We start from the raw sequence: 5,349 nt of genomic DNA, 5'->3' as shown, positions 1-5,349 counted from the left end.
AAAGATGCATGGATAGGAAACCTTGGTTTTCATTTAATGGTTTGTTAATATTAAGCCCTTTGTTTCCATTTTTGACAGATTATCAGGAAAATAATTTTTTTTACATTGTGATCCAGCATACACACATGTACAACTGAAACAAGTTTCACAAAAGCAGTTTTTTACTTAAAAATGTACAATCAATATATTCTATTTTTTAAATTTATGCTGGTTATACCAGTCACTTTGATATCAGGAACCACCAATAGGGTATGACTTCCTGTTTAAAGAAGAAACATTACCTTAGGCCCACTCCTGACCCTTTAGGTCATAGGAATTTTTTTGATGTAGAATCTCAGTTCTACTCTCCTGAATTGTAGTTTAGAGATCTTTTATTCCATTATATGAAGCATTTGGTAAATTCATTTTGGATTGAATTTGTAGGATTAGTCAAGTTTTAGCAAGGATATGGTCCTATAAAAATATCTTTCACCTGTGTTGTAGTTGGAGCTCAGCTATGATTAATAGAGTCAGAAATGTTTGGGGAAAGATTATCTTGGATTATGTTTGGTTGGGGAAGAGATAATGCTGGCTATAGTATGCTGAGTGAATGAGATTGTGTCACTTATTTTGTTTCTTTCCTCACAGTGTCTTTTCCTCCCGCCTTTTCCTATCCTATCTCAAACTTTTTTTTTGCTTTCTTTCTTTTAGGCGAGGCAACCCTTGGTTGACCTCAAAGATTACAAGGACCTTGTCATTTTACAATCCCTTATTTTTTTATTTTTTACTCTATAGCACCTGATCTTCCTAGGTGGTCTCCCATCCAAGTACTAACCAGGCCAGACCCTGCTTAGCTTCCAAGATCAGATGATTTAGGGCTTGTTCAGGGTGGCATAGCTGTAGACCTATCTCAGATTTCTTAAGGCTGCATTATGCTATAAGCATTCTATCATGTATCCCTATTGCCTATATAACAGTCCTGGCAGACAGGCGTAGTAGATTGTCAATGTAATAGTAGATTCTCATAGTGCTTTCTTTTTGAGCTCTTCTGATAAACTCGTCAGTCTTTTGAAAGCAGACTCTGTGTGTGTCTTTCTGTCTTTAGTGCCTGTCAAGTAAAGTAATTAATGCTCGCTGATTAACTCTTGAGATGAATTGCATTTCTTATTGTACTTCTTTATGCCACTGGGATTTTTCAGCTATTTCAACAGCTAAGTGTGTGTTTATTCATAGCCTGTATCTGGTAACTGCCACAGTGATTTTGGTAGTGCCTGCTCATTATCTATGTTAATTTTTCTGTATAATTTCCAGTTTGTCTTACTTCCCTTATGAATTCTATCCTGTTCATTCTGCTATTCATTGTTACTCCAGTTTTTGAGGTTTTGTTGGTACTTGTCCACGGTTTTTATTACTTTAGAGGTTTAGGTTCAGTAAAATGAATTATTGTTTTAAAGAACAATTCTACAATGTGAAATTTCTAATGACTTTTTTTAAAGAAAAACATGGCTTTTTTTCTATCCACTTCAAATATAATTTTGGGACTATAACATGACTAAGATTATAAAAAATTATTTTGTAATAGTTGGGACAAGAAGCAGAATTATAATGATACGGATTTGTGCACGCAAACATTGGAGAACTAAGTCTGGATATTTTATTTTGTTATATAGACCAGTCACTACATAGGCTAAAGGAATAATATATTTCATGCAAAATAATATTTTTAGGAAAAAGAATCTTGGAAGTAATCTATGTTAACGTCATTATCCAGGTTGAGAAAACAGATGCGGAGTTGAGTGTCTTGCTTAATATAGGGGAGTAGTTGAAAGCTTGAAGGCTAAGGATATACTGCAAAGTTTTATGAACCCAGGAGTCTCTGTATTTGCCAAAAAAGAGGAACGAGGACCAAATGCCACAAAGTCTGAAATTAGAAGTGATTTACAGTGAATCAGAAAAATATGCTGTGCCTGATGCGTGGGGAACAGGCACTTGATAAAATTGTGCTCAAAACATCAAAGGCATGTGTGTACAAGAAAGACATGATTAATTCAGTGTTTCAGGTGGACTTTTTTCTTTAGCAATTTGGTTCTATCGTTAGTATATATTTAATAACCATAGGCAAATTACTTGTCCTTTGCTACTTCAGTTTCTCTCTTGTCCCTCTTCCTACTCCCTCTGTCTCCATCACCCTCTATACCAGATATGAGATGAATATGCTTTGGAGACAATCGTGACTTCTAGTTTAAATCATGGTGTGCAAGTGAATGCTGCAGTGTGTAGAAATCACAGTAATTATTTTTTTTATGAAGGGTAGAGCTCTTATTTCTTTTTTTGCATTTGGTTACATAGAGTTCCTTGAAGTATAGTCCTGAGTGAAGCCTGAAAGATAGTTTTAATGACTAGAGTGATGGTTCTTTCTGTCTGAATCACTGATATTTCAACCTCATGTATTGAATTTTCTGCTGTCCTCAGAGAAAGCTATTATATCATTGCTGAAAAATCTTTTTGCAACCCATGTTGAAGGACAGTCAGGAGGTCCAGGTATTTTGCTCTGACTCTGCCACGAAAATAATTAGCTAGGGCTGCCTTATTAACACAGTACCATAGACTTAGAGGCTTAAACAACAGAAATTTATTTTCTCAGTTTTGGAGTCCAAGATTAAGGTGTGAGCAGGGTTGATTTTTTTCTGAGGCCCCTCTACTTTGACTTGTAATGACTGTCTTTCCCTGTGTTTTCACATGGCCTTCCTTCTGTGTCTTAATCTCCTCTTAAAAGTATACTAGTCATTAGGATTAGAGCCCTGTCTCCAAATACAGTCACTTTCTGAGGTCCTGGAGGTTAAAACTTCAACATATGAATTTGTGGGGGGGACATAATTTAGTTCATAACAGCTACTATGAGACTCTGTTTTTACTTGGGGCAAGTAATAACACTTTGCAGGAAGTGAAACTGAAGTGTGTAAGACATAGGTGAAGACCGGTCACTATTGTGAGGAGTTTTGTTTTTGTTTTATTTTAGATCTGGGTCTTGATTTAGAACATAATTGTACTTCTAATTTTCTTTTTCTTCATGTTGGACCTTTATATCTGGATCACAAAGTAGCACTTCACCATTGGTCTTTTTTCAGAACAGATTTTATTCAAAGAATTTGTAAATGAGAAGATATTTTCTCCCATCCTCTAAGGGAGTATATTTTTTTCTCTCTTTAACGTGTGAATTATTCATGAGTGTTAGTAACAACATATTGTTTTGCATTCGACTTCAGTCATTTTCCTCATATTTGTACAGTAGATCTCGATTTGGCTCTTGGGTAGTGCTCTGTAGCCGTGTACCCAGTACCCAACTTCACTACCATCAAGTTTCTGTTAATATTTCATCTACCTTCCATCTAAAAAACTTTTTCAGTGGATTAAATTCTTGAATTGAGGTAAAAGTCACATAACAAAATTTTCTGTTTTAACTATTTGGAAGTATCCAATTCAGCGCTACTGAATACATTCACAGTGTTTGTAGCCACCACCCACCACCACCTTTATCTAGTTCCAAAACATTTTCACCACCCCCAAAGGAAACCTCATTCCTATTAAGCAATATTATTCTTTCCTCCCTTCCTCATGCCAACTACTAATCTGCTTTCTGTTTCTGTGAACCTGTTCTGGATTTTTCATATAAATGGAGTCATATGATATGAGACCTTTTATGTTTGGCTTCTTTCACTTATATAATGTTTTTAAGATTTATCCATGTTGAATGAATCAGTACTTCATTCCTTTTTTGGCTGAATAATTTTTAAGCCTCCTTTGATATTACTATTAGAAACTAGAATGTTAGGATAATCTTATTCTAATAAAATTAGAAATTTGATGATTGTAAAATGAAAAAATAGTAATTTAAAAATACACTTTTCATACATCCTTTTAGAATTACTGGCCTTGACATCTGAATTGAAGCCATTAGTTGAAATCTGGATGCTGAAACTTAGTTGCATGGGATAGCTGAGCAAACAGATACCCTCACCAACCTTGAGTCAAATGCTTACATTCTAATTGAATTCACACACAGCCCTAAGAGAATGTTTCTCATCTTATTACTGATTAACATTTGTCAGGAACCTCTGAGATTGCTCCAGACTAGTGGAAATAATACATATTAAATGCACATTTTATCACACTGTTTATTTTTGGTATTGTGAAAGTCGGGACTTTTACCACCACTCCCCCACCTCTACACTCCTACCCCTAACATTTCACCCCCTACCCTCTTTTTCCCCTTCTTTCCTCCTTCTGTCCCTGTTGTTATTAAATGGTTTCAGGGAAGACAAGTCACAAGGATTAATGAAGTAGCACTAAGCATTTTTTTTCCAGGTTTTTAATTTAGTGTCTTGAATGAAGAAAGCAAATATTAAAAACATAGAAAAATAATGGCAAATACAGTCTTTCCTGCTTTTAAAACAAAAATGTGGAAATGCTTTTTTTTTAATATGCAGAGGTAGAATTTATTAACCATATGCTAGTGCATACACTCTCCAAATAATGTTTTGATGCTAATAATGATTACATTGTGTAACTGAGAAAGCATTATGGTCATGGATTTATTTTCTGAATTCTATGTATGTGAAATCCAAAAGTGAATAATCCATGTTATGTAAAAAAAACCACCTGATATAACAAACAGGAAGCTCAGTTTTAAAAATTACAAATGACCAACCTTCTAAAACCATGGGTGCTCACTGCTATATATTCTTTTATAGAATACTTTTACATTGAGAAATTAACCATAAATTTTGTTGAAGTATATCCACCATCCCATGCAGAGAATGATTACAGATGAACCTATTCCTAACCTTTTTTATGTGGTTTTCATTGTCTGATTTAGAAAATATGCTTAAAATGTATTTGTAAATCATGCATATTTGTATTATTGGAATGTAACTTTAATTGGAGAGCATTAACGTTGAAAAACTACAAGCTCAACAGTTTTTCTGTTCAGATATTAGCTTAATGTTGCTTAAATAACTATGTAACTACACATACTGAGAAATTAGTTTCTGTGGTAGTTACTTGGAGCCTGAAATTAGATATACATACTTTTAGTATTGTGTGAAATAGGATAGTTTATTTCTCTTTCTACACTATTCTTAGGAAATTTAAAAGGACAAAAGTTAGGTTTAAAAATTTTTTAGTGACTTTTGTATAAAATGGGGGTCTTACAATAAACTTAAAATGATTATTATCAAACACTTCATTTTAAAAATGTGAACAGTTCTCAGTGATTCTCCCTCAGTGATTCCTCCCTCCTCCCCATTCACCCACTCTACACACACACACACACACACACACACACACACACCCCCCCCACACCCCCCCACA

The 5,349-nt window shown here is 34.5% G+C and overlaps 1 protein-coding gene and 1 pseudogene across 2 annotated transcripts in view; one reads left to right on the top strand and one right to left on the bottom strand.

Moving 5' to 3' along the window:
- The window catches only part of WDR33 (WD repeat domain 33), an 84,518-nt gene that overhangs the window by 19,575 nt on the left and 59,594 nt on the right, over window positions 1–5,349 (top strand). The window lies entirely within an intron of this gene.
- Window positions 766–884, bottom strand: LOC112481093 (annotated as a pseudogene).

Source organism: Pteropus alecto, unplaced genomic scaffold (genome assembly GCF_000325575.1).
Source record: "Pteropus alecto unplaced genomic scaffold, ASM32557v1 scaffold725, whole genome shotgun sequence".
Lineage (NCBI taxonomy): Eukaryota > Metazoa > Chordata > Mammalia > Chiroptera > Pteropodidae > Pteropus > Pteropus alecto.
The sequence above is the reverse complement of the archived record's forward strand: the minus strand, read 5'-3'. Positions and strand labels throughout refer to the sequence as shown.